This window comes from Lactuca saligna, chromosome 3, assembly GCF_052625555.1.
Source record: "Lactuca saligna cultivar CGN05327 chromosome 3, ASM5262555v1, whole genome shotgun sequence".
NCBI lineage: Eukaryota > Viridiplantae > Streptophyta > Magnoliopsida > Asterales > Asteraceae > Lactuca > Lactuca saligna.
In genome coordinates this window covers 97702553-97718716 of record NC_136419.1, presented here as the reverse complement: position 1 = coordinate 97718716, position 16164 = coordinate 97702553, and positions in this window count along the sequence as shown.

The following is a 16164-nucleotide window of genomic DNA, read 5'->3' as shown; positions in this document are numbered from 1 at the left end:
TTAAGAACTACTTGCCCCTACGGATATGCTTATCACTAAACTAGGTAGAGTCTTAATCAATAGCCCAAAATTCTCATGTTTGACCCAAAATAAAACATGGTCAAAAGTCAACGGTCAATAGTCAATGAAAGTCAATAGTCATCTGCCCCCACGATGTGACCATTTATGGCTCACATCGTGAGTCACTAAAGATCAAAATAGCTGAGTCTTACACCTCTACCGATGTCACATGCATCTCATCATGTCATGAGATTCGTTTGAGTGCCATTTTGATCCAAAAACTTTTTAATCCATTAAGCCACTAATCAATCTCTTCCAAGCGGCTTACTAACACTCCTAGGATCATAAAAATTGATGATTTAAAGTCTTGTTTGACTAACATATAATATTTGGATTCCCAGGAATATTATTCTAATATTTTTATTTTTGGAATTTGTGAAGGAACTCGGCGAGTTATTGCATAGACTCGCCGAGTAGGGTCACGGATTATCATCCAAGTTCGCGACTGGACTCGGCGAGTCCACGTTGTTTAATGAAACCCCAATCCCCCAGGGTTGGAACCTATTTAAGGGCACTCATAGTCCCCCATTGCGGCTACCAATCCCTTGAGAGAACCCTAAGTGACCTAAATCATTTGGGAGGAAGGAGAAGCTATATTTGATCTTTCTATCTTTGGTTTAGCAAGAAGAAGGTGATCAAGAGCAAGAGGAGACTGAAGGACATGTCATTCTAGTGGTTTCAGAGTCCAGAGACTTCAACTTGAGGTATTTATTCAGACCTTCTTCAGTTTTGGTATTGATTCTTAGATTTAGGGTTTTCTAACCTCTATTGAGGATGGTTATGTGGAGCAATTGGTCCTTTCTCGAATTTATGCTTTGGATCTGGACTCATAGAGGTCCAAAGACCTTAAACCTTGGAGCTTTATGAGTTATTTTGGGAGTCGTGAGCTTAGAATGTCATTTTTGGGACTAAATCACCAAATGAGACCATCTAGATGATATATGAGTGTCAAGGTCTAGACTGTACGTGACTATTATGCTTGGGAAGGCCAGATCTAAGGATTAGAGGAACAGATCTGACCTCAAGAGTTCAATGGAGTTTGTGCATGGCATGTACTCGCTGAGTTATTCTTGGGACTCAGTGAGTTGGGTCGGGGTGGCCCTACGATTCATACCTGGGGACTCGTCGAGTAAAGGGAGGGACTCGATGCATTAAACGGGACTAAAGAGTTAGTGGACACATGTGGACTCGCCGGGTTGCCCAAGTGCACTCGATGAGTCGGGTCAAAGTTTGACCGTTGACTTTGGTTGACTTTTAAGGTTGGTCAACAATGAGGGCCTTTGAGTAAATGGAGGGGTAAAATGGTCTTTTACCCTTCTGAGGGTGCCTAGAGAGGGTTGAATCTAGTTCTGAGTGTTATATTTATGAGAGTATTACTTTATGTGTTTAGGTGGAGGCTAGATCGTATTTATACCGAGTCATAGATTTACCGGGACATCTGAGGTGAGTCTTCTCACTATACTTTACCTTGAGTGGTAATTAGAGTTATGTGACAGACTTATCGTATGCTATTATGTGATGTGTTGTACTGCATTATTTCTATGTGTTTTATATCATGTGTATATCAGAGTATATTAGAGTTAGAACCGAAAGGTTCACAAAGTTAGGACTAGAGGGTCCACAAGGTTAAGGCGCATGAGCCCACAGAGTTATAGCCTTGATTGGTTAGTATGTGTTATGTATGGTATTTTAGGGAACTCACTAAGCTTTATGCTTACAGTGTTATATGTTATGTGTTTCAGGTACCAATGATGATCGCGGGAAGGCGACGGAATGATTCGTACACACGCATGGATTTTTATGTATTTTGGTCTTGGGAAATATTGTGTGAGAAAAAGTTATGATACAATGGGATTTTGTTGATAAATGTGTTTGGAAAAATGTGTTTAAAAATGTGAAAATTTGTTTTAAATTTTACGGTGTTACAATTTGGTATCAGAGCCTTGGTTTGAGGGATTCGGATGCATCTTCGGGCGTATCTGAACTCAAACTGAGGATTTAAGGAAAAATATGATAATAAAGTACTTTTTTTTAAAGGAGCAAAAAGAGTTTTGAAACGAACAGAGCAGAGCCGTGTGTACGATCAACCAATGCCCGAATGGTGATTTCCCAAAATACCCTTACAATAAGTTGCAAAAGAAATGTTATGCTATGCTATATGATGAATTATATTATGCATGTTAGAGTAAGACTAGGTATTCTTATTAGGACTAGAGTGGCCTGATATATGATGCCTTAGTCTAGGTATTTTGCTATTAGGAATGCTTGAGAGTGTTGAGATAGCAGCAAGGAGCTTATGAGAGATTTGCTAGTGAGTTGCACATGATTAGAGAGAATAGAGTACTTGGGATTTGGGGCTCAGGGAGGAGGACTTGGTGTGAATGCTGAGTTGGTGTGGTCGGCAGTATTGGGCCCATACTATCGAAGGCATCGGGTCAGTGCGCAACCCAAGTAAGAATCCTTAGGGTACCAAAGATCAAGTAGGGTTGGGATATCGAGTGTGTGTACATCCGAGCAAATTACTGATATCTTATGTTGTATTTCAGAGAGGCATCATGGTAGGGACACGCCAGAGACCAGGGACCAGTGGAGGGGGTGTGGGCGACGAGGAGCTCCGCCAGATGATTCATGATGAGGTGGCTGCTGCCATCCGTGATGAGATTCCAGAGATGTTCGGGTCTATCAAGACCATGCTAGGGAGGAAGTTCCATGAGCGGGCGATGTTTTTCCCAGAGCACGTGTCCTCCGAGCAGGCACGTATGAGCTGCTATATGAGAATTTTGAGGACGGATATATGGGAGTTCGTGGCGAACTCGACGTATCGGACATTTGCTGAGCTTTAGGAAAATGCCTGGAAGAGGGAGATAGAGCTGGAGACCCATGCTAGAGAGGAAGTTGAGTCTCAGGCGATGGATCGGCGACCAGCACAGTCTCAACCGGCAGCCAAGCGGGCCAAGCCCGCTGATTCGCGATCTGGGAGTCAGAAGGGCCGCACTTGTGGCAAGTGCGGCAAGAGCCACGAGGGGGTGTGCAGAGTGGGGTCTTGCTACAAATATGGCAAGGAGGGGCATATGGTCAAGGATTGCCCCAAGGGGTTTGCAGTATGCTTTCACTGCAACCAGACCGGATACCGCAAGGCAGAGTGTCCACAGTTACGAGGGACTACCCAGGGAGCACCTCAAGGTTCTGTCCCTGCTGCTATCAGAGCTACTGAGAGCCGGCCACTCAAGGCCGAGGTACCGAAGGCGCAAGGGAGAGCCTTCCAGTTGACTGCGGAGGAGGTCCGTGCAACGCCCGATGTCGTGGCTGATATGTATTCTTTCATATATTTACTTTTATGTTGAGATATTGTGCTTATATTATGATATGCATAGTAACTTTTCTTGTAAATTCTATACCTTTCTTGGTGTTATTTGACTTGGGTACAAGTCGGTCTTTTGTATCTTTAGCTTTTAGTCAGCATATTAGTATTAGCTGAGAGGCGTTGAGTCGACCTCTGAGAGTTTCCATAGCTGACGAGAGAGCGGTGTATGCCATCGAGGTGATCTGAGGATGTGTACTCGAGATTTTCGATGTTGAGTTTCCGATTGATCTAGTTCCTATTGCGATGGGAGATGTCTGTGTCATTGTGGGCATGGACTGGTTGAGCATATGAGACCCTAGTGGGGGAATTCTTATCGTGTACGATGAGGGTACGCATTCTGGTTCGGCATTTTGTTCAGCTGCTAGTGCGAGGCTGAGTCTACAGCAGGGCTGTAAGGGGTTTGTAGCATTTCTGATGGATACGAGGGTTGATTCAGAGAGACAGAGGTCAGTAGATGATGTTCTGATAGTGTGTGAGTTCCCGGATGTATTTATGGAATATTTACCGAGTGTGCCTCCCGAGAGGCGGGTTGAGTTCAGCATCGATTTGATTGCGGGAGCCGCGCCTATCGCCAAGGCACCTTATCAACCTACGCCTCCAGAGATACAGGAGTTATCCTCGCAGCTTCAGGAGCTGCTGGGGAAGGGGTTGATTCGGCCGAGCAGTTCGCCATGGAGAGAGCCTATCCTTTTTGTTAAGATAAAGGATGGCTCACTCCGAATGTGCATTGATTATAGGGAATTGAACAAGCTGACGGTCATGAACCGTTACCCGTTGCCGAGGATCAACGATTTGTTCGCTCAGTTACAGGGAGCATCTTGGTTGTCCAAGATCGATTTGAGGTCAGGATATCATCAGGTGAGGGTGCCAGATGAGGACATCCAGAAGACAGCGTTCAGGACTCGTTACGGGCATTACGAGTTCGTGGTGATACCTTTCGGGCTCACCAATGCGCTGGCCGTGTTCATGGACCTCATGAACACAGAGTGTAGGCCGATGTTGGATCGCTCAGTGATCGTGTTCATTGACGACAAATTGGTGTATTCGAGATCCAAAGAACAGCATGAGGAACATCTGAGAGAGATCCTCGAATTTTTGAGATCGGAGAGGCTTTACGCCAAATTCTCCAAGTGTGATTTTTGGTTACGAGAGGCCCAGTTCCTAGGACATCTCGTTAACCAGAAAGGGATATTGGTCGATCCGGCCAAGATTGAGGCATTTATGAGTTGGGAGGTGCCGAGGTCACCTACAGAGATCAGGAGTTTCCTAAGTTTGTGTCACACCCCGAAAACCGAAGGCGAAAACATTTCCGGGGCGGACTCCACGTTGTGTAGCAAATCCAATGCACATAGTAAGTAAAGTAAAACAACCATTACATTACATATAGAAGTGATACATAGTATATATGAACAAAATGAAACGGGTCTTCTGAGCACTCCGTCTTCGAACAAAAGGATCTTCGGGTACCTGTCTAATGTGGACTTGAGAATACAAGCAGTTTGAAAATCAGCATAAAGCTGGTGAGTTCATAAGCGGTTTTGTTCTGTGAAAATGTACGAGTTTCCTTTCTGGTTTCTGAAAATGTTACGACCAAGAAAATCCCATATTTTCTTAAAAGTAATGTTTGATTAATTGTTAGGTTACACTGTTCTGGTTATGTTCAACTGTGATCCATAGTATATATGAACAAAATGAAACGGGTCTTCTGAGCACTCCATCTTCGAACAAAAGGATCTTCGGGTACCTGTCTAACGTGGACTTGAGAATACAAGCAGTTTGAAAATCAGCATAAAGCTGGTGAGTTCATAAGCGGTTTTGTTCTGTGAAAATGTACGAGTTTCCTTTCTGGTTTCTGAAAATGTTACGACCAAGAAAATCCCATATTTTCTTAAAAGTAATGTTTGATTAATTGTTAGGTTACACTGTTCTGGTTATGTTCAACTGTGATCCCAGGAAAATCTCATATTTTCCTAATGTGAAAGATGTATACTGAAAACCTGGTTATCCTTGTAATGTACGTGTTAGTTTACCTACCCAAATGTAATGTAAAAGATGTACTCACCGAACCAAAATGTAATGTAAAACGTGTACTATGAAAATGTATTAGTTTTAATACGTTTATAAAACTAACATATACCAAGTAAACTAGTTACTTAATCCATTATTACTGTTATGTAAATCTCTGTTATCCAAATTGCGAGTTCCATAACCATACAATAGACTAATTAGGGCAATAAATAGTCCATCACCCTATATGACTTTCGTCACCCTTGAACCTTTCGGTTATGCTGTAGCTAGCAGGTAGGTGCGGGGTAGTCAGCCCCATATAGATCTATACACTCAATTCACACTCCCTATCTAAGAGATTCTGGTTAAGGGGGCGGTCCTCCACTCGCGTATCTCTGTGGAGTGTTCACCGAGGACGTGTCTCCAATTATAAGATTAACAAATTTACTAGTAATAATACTAAAATATCAATTTACTATCCTCCACTTGCGTATCTCTGTGAAGTGTTACCGAGGACAAAACCATGTTCAAATGTTATGCTTTTAACTGTTATATTGTGGGAAAACATTTATGAAAATATAAATACAACAATTTATAATGTAATTCACAAATAACATGATAATGTGTATAAAACATGTTTTGAGTACAAGTATCACTTGTACTTTGCTTGTATTCCCCCCTGAAAATAGTGAAAACAGTGAAAACATTGAAAATGGGTAGGGGTATGAACTCACCAAACGAGAAAACACGACGGTTTGGATGCTATGTGACGGTTCGTGGCTTGATTACACGCGAGGTTCCTATGTAATATGAAATGATATGGAATTGTATCTAATTAGACTTTGAACCACTAATTAGACATGAATATGCATTCCAAGACGTGAAAACACTTCAATTCAAGTGTTAGGAGTGATCCGGGTAGCATCTAAGGGTGTGTATGGCCTAAATATGGAGTTTACTCTTCAAGAGTAAACTCCTTAAGGAGTTTACGGCCCATTCACCATATCCCCATGAGTTTATGGCCGTAAACTCATGGGTGGTGGGTTCTTGGATGCCAAATGGTCATTTAATGCACACGGGAAGGTTTTAGGGTCGATTCCATGGCTTAGGAAGTGATCGGGACATCAAATGGCCTTGGAAATGAGTTTAAGGTCTAAGGATATGTTCTTGGGGAGTTTACTACCTCAAACTCATGAGTTTACAACCATAAACTCATGTTTGTCCATGAATCAATGGCTTTGGTGGTTGTAGGTTAATCACATGTGATTCTAGGTCCAAATCCAAGCTATTCAAGGGGTTAAAGGCACCTTAACACCCTTTGTTGGGTGTTTACGGTCTAGGGAGGTGGGTTTATGGTCCAAGAATGTTCTTGGGCCGTAAACTCAAGTTTATCCCATTTGATGATGATTTCGTGCATCACATGAAGGTTTATGAGGTTCTACGCTCCCATGGTAGCATTTTGAAGGTGTTTAAGGGCATTTTCTCTCATTAATATGAGTTTATGGTGCATGAATGAGGTTTTACGGTCCAAGAACATGCTTGGGCCATAAACTCATGTCTATACATCATATGATACGATTTTGGGGTCCTAAGCTCAAGCATGCAAGTTTCTATGCCGAATCTAAGCCCTATAAGTGTCTTGGAGGGGTTTTAAGGCTTCAAAACCCTCATATGAGGTGTTCACGGCCTAAGGGGGTTCCTAGAGCATAAAAAATTGTTTATGGTCTCATTCCTCATAAAAACTCCGAATTGGAAGGTCTAAGATGCTAATTTATGAGTTAGGGAAGTTACCTTAGTGATTTGGAGCTTGTTTTGGATGATTTTGGCAAATTTTCGGACTATAGAAAGAGAGTAGTGAGAGAAAGTTTTTAGAGAGAGAGTAAAAGCCTCAAAATGATGTCACTCAATCCTTTATATAGGGGTTGAGTTTGTGGCCCGGTGGACTTCTACCCGATGCTGCCGTTAGATGGTGCTTTTGGTCGCACCCGATAAAGTTGTTGTATTTACGACTTAATTAATACTAAATATTTTCTAAATGAAATAGAAAATATTTTAATGTTTTAAAATGTATTCCAACACCTTTTTATAACATCAATAGAAGTCGCAATAATTTATTTAAAACGAAGTTAACGGAAAATTTTGAATTTAACGGCTTTATTAACGAAAACGGGTTACAAATAATGGAACGAACTTTGGGTTGTCACAGTTTGGCAGGCTATTATTGGAGATTTATCAGGGATTTCTCCAAGATAGTTGTGCCACTCATCAAGTTGACCCGAAAGGGTGTTGCTTTCTCATGGGGCCTAGAGCAGCAGGCCTCCTTTGAGACACTTCGCCAAAGGTTATACGAAGCCCCGGTGTTAGCCCTTCCGGAGGAAATGGAAGACTTCGTGGTATATTGTGACTGTTGAGATTAAACTAACCTTTAATCTACAAAGATCGATTAGATCTTGAACAAGTATATAAACATAAAACAGTATGAACGCAATAATAAGAACAAGTCAAGATGAAATCAAACGTGTCGAATGATTAAACAAAATCCTCAGAAGAGCTCTATTAGGAACATCAACTGTAGAGGATTGGAAGGTTACAAGAACGATTAAAGAAACCTGTTATCGTCTAGATGAATCACTATTTTGGAGATCTCTGAAAACGTTAACCTAATATGCATGCAAGCGTAAACTTATATACAAAACATAAAAGGTTCTCGGTGGGATAGGCCCAAACCGGAATACAAAATAACTTATGCTATCGAGCCCAAAAGACGCAATCTTCAAAATAATCTTCAGCCCAACAATCTCCCCCTTTGCGTCAATTTGGAGCGAGACCTTCACTAGTTACTTGGGCCAGCAGCTGAAGCAGGTACCTTCTTCTTCACGGTGCTAAACAGACATTTGGTGATGGAGAGAATGGTCTGTCTAAACCGAATGTACCAATTAATCATATCTTCGAAGTACTTGATGTCATCAGCCATGTTCTCTTTACACCGTTTGATAATGAATAACACATGCTCCAAACAAGTTGTGGTGTAAAGGTGCTTGTCAGCTAAAGCGAAGAGACATTTCTGTCCTTCCGCTCTAGTGAACATAACCGAGTTGCATCTCGGGTCGATCTTGCCCAATTGCATTTGGTTGAGATCACTGGCCGATCCCACAGGAGCAATCTTTGGTTTCTTCTTGAAGACTATGGCGACCTCCTGATCCATTAGGGCAACCTCCATGATGTAGCAGGCTAACATCCTTTTGACATGGTCTAGAATGGGACCATATTCGGCTTCATTAGTCAAAAGGATATTATACAAGACAATCCAATCATGAGGATTTAGATTCGGTAGATCTGCCAGGGAGATAATATGAGCAGTTCTTGCAGATCCCCGAATCAACTTGAACCGAACGTTTATGAAACGACCTTCGATATAAGGTTTCAGCACCCGAACGTTTACAATCTTCTGGGCGCTCCAAGTGAGGTATTGAGGAAGAGCAGCCGCCAGATAGAAGTCAATGAGCTCCCTGTCAAGCTCAGCATTCGGGTGAGGGACTTCAAAGATGTTTGAGAAGACGTGGAAGATGAACGCCTTTCGAGTCAGCGGCATATCGAACTGCGAATCGACAGTGTTGTTGCAGTCGAACGAGATAACCGGCTCGAGCCATAAAATGCTAGGAGTTTCTATGGCCTCTTTAATCAAACGTTCCCTGGTCCAGGCAGGGAAGAGAGTCTTCCGACTCTCAAGGAGATCGTGGGCTTCCTTTTGTTTGCGTTCAGCTTCTTCAGCCTCTCGCGCCACACGACTGGCATCATCGTCAACCTTGCGACTGTTCTTTCTTTCTAAAATGTCAGCAATGGTCTCCTTGTCTCCTTCTTCATCTTCTTCCCCAGCTAAGTTTTTGCCTTTGTTCTTCACACCCGAGCCTAAAGCTTGACCAGATCTTGAACGAGGCGAGCATCGATGGAGGCACGAAGGGCCGAGTTGTCGTCGCTTAGGTTTTGGCGAAGAGTAGCGAACGAAGTCAACTCCGATGAGACAACATTGGCCAATTGCTGAACAATTGGTTCCAAAGATGTCTTGGTGGCATGGGCGCTTTCCTGCAAGGACTTCAGTAGGTCAGAAGCATCAGAGAATAATTTATCGACTTTTGCGGTCGCCGCCTCACAGGCTCTAGTGGAGGCATCAATCGCAGCAGTTGCTGAGGCCACCGAATCATGTTGAGCCCTGGAGAAGGCATCAACAATTTTCTGAAGGGCAGCTTCAGAAAGAGAGGACTGCTGGTTGGAAGAGGAGGCGAGAAGTAGGTTAATCTTCTCGTTAAGTTCTTTGAGATGCTTCTTTGTCACTGGAGCATCATCCTCCTCGTCACTCTGAACTTGAAACGGACTATAGTAGACCGAATCAAAGATCATGTGTTCACCACCAAGATAAGGGTTTTCACCATCAGAGGCATTTTCAGGAGATGAAGGGGGGGTGGAGTTGGGGGTGTTGAGGGTTTGGTAGGATCAGGATGAGTGGGTTTTGGTATAGTTTTGGGTGGTGGTTGAGTATGGGTAGTTTTGATTGCATGGGTTTCGGTTTGTGGTGGTTCGGTTACGTGAGGTGATTCGGTTGCAGTGGTAAAGATTGGTGGAGGTGAAGGAACTGGGGAATTGGGAAGTTCCATCTCTGGGGTAGGGGACCGAGGTGGTGTGTTTCCTCGTTGAGGAGATTCGTCTCCTTGAGAGCCGTCAGAACCCGAACTCTCACCCTCAGAGTCACTCGAAGAAGAGGGAATTACAAGCTTTCGCTTCTGTTGAGTCTTCCTCCTCTTCGGCTGTGGGGATTGTGCAGCCTTCGGTTGTTTCCTCTTTTTGGGAGAAGGTCCCTTTGGAGCTTTGGACGTTTGCTTCCCTTTTTCTGCCTTTTTGCCCCTGCTCATCGGTTTGTTTGCATCGTGAATCGACCTGAGCATATCCGGTGTCAGTTCCCTTGGACCAGATGGCCTAAGCTCCTTGATCTTCCGAATCAACCTGCTGTCAAATGGCACGTCGCCATACATTGACTCCGGGATGGAGCCAATGAAGGAAAATTTCGATGCATCGGAGACGATGATCTTCTTGGTATGGAACGTACCGATAGAAGACATCGATGCACCGTCAGCAGTAGGAACATCAAATTTATCCATTGCCCATCGTGTAATCAAGATCCAGAACCGGGCCAACGACACCTCAGAGTGTCGGGATGATGAGGAGAGGCTCTGATTAAGCTGTTGCCATAGGACAAACCCATAGTCCAGGTTAATCCCGTTGTAAACCCTGTACATTATTGTTAGGAAGAGACGACTTGCACCGTCGGATCCTGAGCTCCTTTCCGACAAGCCCTTGAAAAGGACTGTAAATAGGCCATTCCACTGTGGCGGCAGGCAAGACTTCTTAAACTTAGCGACAGAGGTGAGAACCTCTGTGTATCCCATGTTGTAAAACATGTTATACAGATGACCAATCTGAATTGTCTCCGGATGAACTCGTGCAGGGTCAACAGCAAACCCTAGCAAGTGACAGAAGCGTTGGCGAGAGACTGAGGTCTTGTGTTCTGCAATCTCGAAAAACACCCAGTCGACGGCCTTGTCGTAGTATGCAGTCGCGTAAACCTGTGATAGGGCCACCATTGGCACAGATTCAATTCTGGAGAGAGCCGGAACAAGTTGGGAATACTTCAAACATTCTATGACCGGCGACATATAGGAGTCGTACGCCAGTGGATTAAGATCAATGACCAGACATTGTTGTGGGCGAATGGGAAGGATCTGTGAGGTAGCATGAACGGAAGAGGAATCAGACATTTTTGCAGGTATGAAGAAGATGATGAACAGGAAACTGTTTGGGAGTATTTGCGCTTTGGAAATTTTGAAGGCGATAAAGAGGTAAAAGGTGGTGTAGAGGGCTATTTATAGTGGGTGATAGGAGAGAGAAAAATCGTTTCAAATCTCTTATGGAAATTTGAACCGGGTTGTTGAGTGACAGATGGATGACAGTTGAGGCGTGCGATGATCACATAGGAGAGAGAGTGTCAGGTTCCTAGGATCACGCCGCCCAACAAGCGCCGTTTCAGAGAGAAAAGCCGTTACTATTTCCACACGCGCATTTAATGCCACAGGTCAAGAGAGACCCTAGGGGTTTAGAGTGGATTCCCGTTAAATTACGATCAAACATTTATTAAGAAATGTTGAAAGGCTTCTTTTAATTAGGCTAAATAAGGGTGGCTTGGAAAAATATAAAATCTCAGAAGAAAATTAAAAAAAAAAAAAAAAAAAAAAAAAAAAAAAAAAAAACTGGATCCCAAGGGAAGAAATGTTATGGTGTTTAACAATTTCATAGGAATCACACAAAATAGAATTTGAGATTTTAGTAGGGTACATTCGTCAATTCTTTAGTGAAAACTTGAGCAACTTAATTGTTCACCGTCAATTCATTAGGTATTGAATTTTGGGTTTCACTCAGCTCGTAGTGACACGAGACTAAGATCATAAACACAGATGTTGTGTAACCATAAACCTCAGCGGTCATTTCTGAGAGTCTCAAGGGTTACTATGATGGAACGAGTGTAGTGGAGAAGAAAAATGGAGATGGTGTAAGAGAACGTAGTACCTCTGCTGCGAAAATAAGGACCAAGCAAGAAACTCTTAACTCATGTGAGAAAAGAGTGAGGTAGCTCACGATTAGAATAAATGAGTTAGCCTTATTGGGAAGACAAGGTTTGTGTATACCAGGTCATGAAGGCCATTATTCAAAATCTTATGAGGCTTGAGACACATACAGCAGCATGCTTCTAGGGACACTTAAGTAATTCATCAAATTTATCCCCATAAACGAACACGAACACACAAGAAATTAAAAAATATTTTTGGAGTTTTTGAGATTAAAAAACCAAATGAAAAACCGAACCCGAACGTTCGGTTGGTTTCGGTTCAAGAAAACTTTGAAAAACCGAACCTGAACCTTCGGTTGGTTTCGGTTTAGGAAAATTTTGAAAAACCGAACCCGAACCTTTGGTAGGTTTCGGTTTTGAAGAAATTTTGAGAAACCAAGGAATTTAGACAGGCAAGGAAAAAATATTTTTAACACAAGGAAAAACAAAATTGTCCAAGAAATATATAACAGAGAAAGACTACCTTTGAAGTAATGAGCGAGTCAGATAGTTGAACCGAACCCGAACGTTCGGTTGGTTTCGCTTCTTATGTTTGAGGTTGAGAGGTAGTGTGAGGTACTGACTCTGATTCCATCATACCTAGCCCTTGCAATATTTTATTGAATAATGCTTCAGGAAGAGCTTTGGTAAAGACGTCAGCCAGTTGATCAGTGGTTCTTACGAAGTGAACTTCAACGTTTCCATCTTCCACGTGATCTTTGATGAAGTGATACCTTAGTGCTATGTGTCTGGTTTTAGAGTGTTGCACTGGGTTATGATAGATCCTAATTGCACTTTCAGAGTCACAATATAGTGGGATCTTCTTCATATTGAGTCCATAGTCTCGAAGTTGACTTTGGATCCAAATCACTTGTGATGTGCAGGATGCAGCTGCAATGTATTCCGCTTCGGCAGTAGACAATGACACACACGTTTGTTTCTTGGATTGCCAGCTGACCAACTTCCCGTCAAGGAATTGACAACCACCAGTTGTGCTTTTACGGTCGAGTCCACATCCTCCAAGGTCAACATCAGAATAGGCTTGAACGAAGAAGCCTGAGTTGGATGGATACCATAGACCTAAGGAGGTGGTCCGCTTGAGATAGCGTAAGATGTTCTTCACTGCAAGCATGTGAGGTTCGCATGGGTTTGCCTGAAATCGAGCACAATAACACACAGAAAACATGATATCAGGTCTGCTAGCAGTTAGATACATCAGTGAGCCTATCATTTGACGATAGAGCATGATATCGACAGCCGGTTTGTCTAGAGATGAGGTAAGCTTGGTGCCGAATGCCATTGGGACTTTGACTATTGAGTCTCCCATCATGCCAAACTTTGCTAGGAGAGTCTTCGTGTAAGCTTCCTGATTAATAAAGATGCCTTCGGGTCCCTGTCTTATGTTTAAACCAAGGAAAAAGTTAATAGGACCCATTGAGCTCATTTCAAACTTAGTCTCCATCAGCTTTCTGAATTCAGCTGTTAAGCTGGGATTCGTGGAGCCAAAGATGATGTCATCGACATAAATTTGAACTATCATAAGGTGGTTACCTTCCTTTTTGCAAAAGAAGGTTGGATCAACCGAACCTTGTTTAAATTTAGACATCTTCAAAAATTTTGTAAGCGTTTCATACCAGGCTCTCGGAGCTTGTTTGAGGCCGTACACAGCTTTATCCAGAATATAGCAATGATTTGGATGCTTTTCGTTCACGAACCCAGGAGGTTGCTCCACATACACAGTTTCTTCGAGTTCTCCATTGAGAAATGCACACTTGATGTCCATTTGGAAAACCTCAAAGTTTTTGTGAGCAGCATAAGCCAGAAATATTCTAACAGATTCTAGCCTAGCTACTTGAGCGAAAGTCTCTTCATAGTCTATCCCTTCCTCCTGACAGTATCCCTTTACCACCAGACGAGCCTTGTTCCTTATAACATTACCTTCCTTGTCCATTTTGTTCCTAAAAACCCATTTGAGACCCACAACCGAAGCATCTGGAGGAGTTGGAATGAGGCGCCAGACTTTGTTCCTTTCAAATTCGTTCAGTTCATCCTGCATTGCTTGAACCCAATCAGAGTGATCTAGGGCAGTGTTAACTGTCTTCGGTTCAACTTTTGATACGAATGAGTTAAACATGCAAAACTCAACCTTTGAAAATAAGGATGTCTATTTTGCCTTCAATTGTGATCGGGTCAGAACCTTTTCAGATACATCACCAACTACTTGAGAGATAGGATGATCTCTGGTCCATTTGATAAGAGGAGGGTAATTCGGATCAAAGGTTGGGTCTAGTTCAGCATTAATCATTTCTTCTGGCTCAGATTGGCTATCATACTCAAGCGTCATATCATTATGTTCCCCCTCAATTGATGAGCTTTGAGAAACATGAGGTGCAGGTGTCTCTTGTGGTGCTGAGCTTCCAAGCGTTGAAGCACCTTCGGTTGGAGAGGTATCATCAGTTGGAGAAGCACCTTTGGGTGATGAAGGACCTTCGGTTGAAGTGGTAGAATTTGGCTCCCCCTGGACTTGTGAGCTTGGCTCCCCCTGGACTTGTGAGCTTGGCTCCCCCTCGACTTGTGAGCTTGGCGCCCCCTCGACTTGTGGGCTTGGCTCCCCCTCGACATAAGCGTTGTTGGAAGGAGAGTCATTAGTGGTCGATCCTACTTCATGCATTCTTCTTGCAGCATCTACGACAATCTGCTTCATATGATCAACTTTGTTGTCTGCTGCACCTGCTTCGGAGAGTGAAGCTTTCTCTGGTTTGTCAAAGTGCTCCAGAAATGTCTCGTATAAATTGGCGACCGAGACTGTGACCTGGCCAGTTAGAGGAAAGATTTCCCCAGCGGTGTCTTCTTTGGCCTGTAGCTTCTTGACATAGCTATCATCAAAGGTCACATAGTATGTCTCTTCAATCCTTCTCGAACGCTTGTTTAGGACCCTGTACGCCTTGGATGTGAGCGAGTAACCCAGAAAAATTCCCTTGTCGGCTTTGACATCAAACTTGTTGCGGTGTTCTTTAGAATTAAAGATGAAACACCTTGAGCCGAACACATGGAAAAATTTCACATTGGGCTTTCTGTTGTTTAGTATCTCATATGGAGTGAGCGTGAAACGCTTGTTGAGATAGGACCTGTTCTGTGTAAAACAAGCAGCCGAAATAGCGTCAGCCCAAAAATAAAGAGGTAAGGAAGCGAAACTTAGCATAGTTCGGGCAGCTTCACACAAAGATCGGTTTCGTCTTTCGACTATTCCGTTCTGTTCCGGTGTGTAGGGAGCTGAGAAATTGTGACTTATTCCTTTTTCTTCAAGAAACTCTTCAAACTCCCTGTTCTTGAATTCGAGACCATTGTCGCTCCTGATGTTGCGGACGACCTTCTTGAGTTGTATTTCAATTTGCTTGATAAACACTTTCAGCTTTTGAGTCACTTCAGATTTGAGCTTTAGAAAGAATACCCATGTAAATCATGAAAAGTCATCAACAATAACAAGAATATACTTGCTACCACCGATGCTTTCGATAGATGAAGGACCACACAAATCGATATGAAATAATTCGAGTGGTTCAACAACTTTTGTGTTGATTATAGATGGGTGACTTTGACGACTTTGCTTCCCCATTTCGCATGCAGCACACAAATGATCTCTGTTGAACTTGAGCAATGGAAGACCCCTAACATGACCTCCAGTGACAAGTCGGTTGATATCTTTAAAATTGAGATGAGAGAGTCTTCGGTGCCACAACCAGCTTTCGTCGGATTGAGCTTTTGATACAAGCATATAACTGGGTTTCCTTTGATGGGTTTAAGGTTTAAGGGAAACATTTCACCCTTTCGCTCTGACTTGAGAATCACTTTCTTTGTCCTTTTCTCTATGATTTCAGAAACTTCATCATCGAATGAGACTTTGAGACCTGTACCTCCAACAAGCTGAGATACACTAATGAGGTTGTGTTGGAGTCCTTCCACATAAGCCACCTTCCTTATAGTAAAGTCCCCATTTGTTATCATCCCGTATCCCTTTATGGTGCCGAAAGAATTATTTCCAAACTTGACGTTGCCACCATTTGCAAGAGATCTGTAT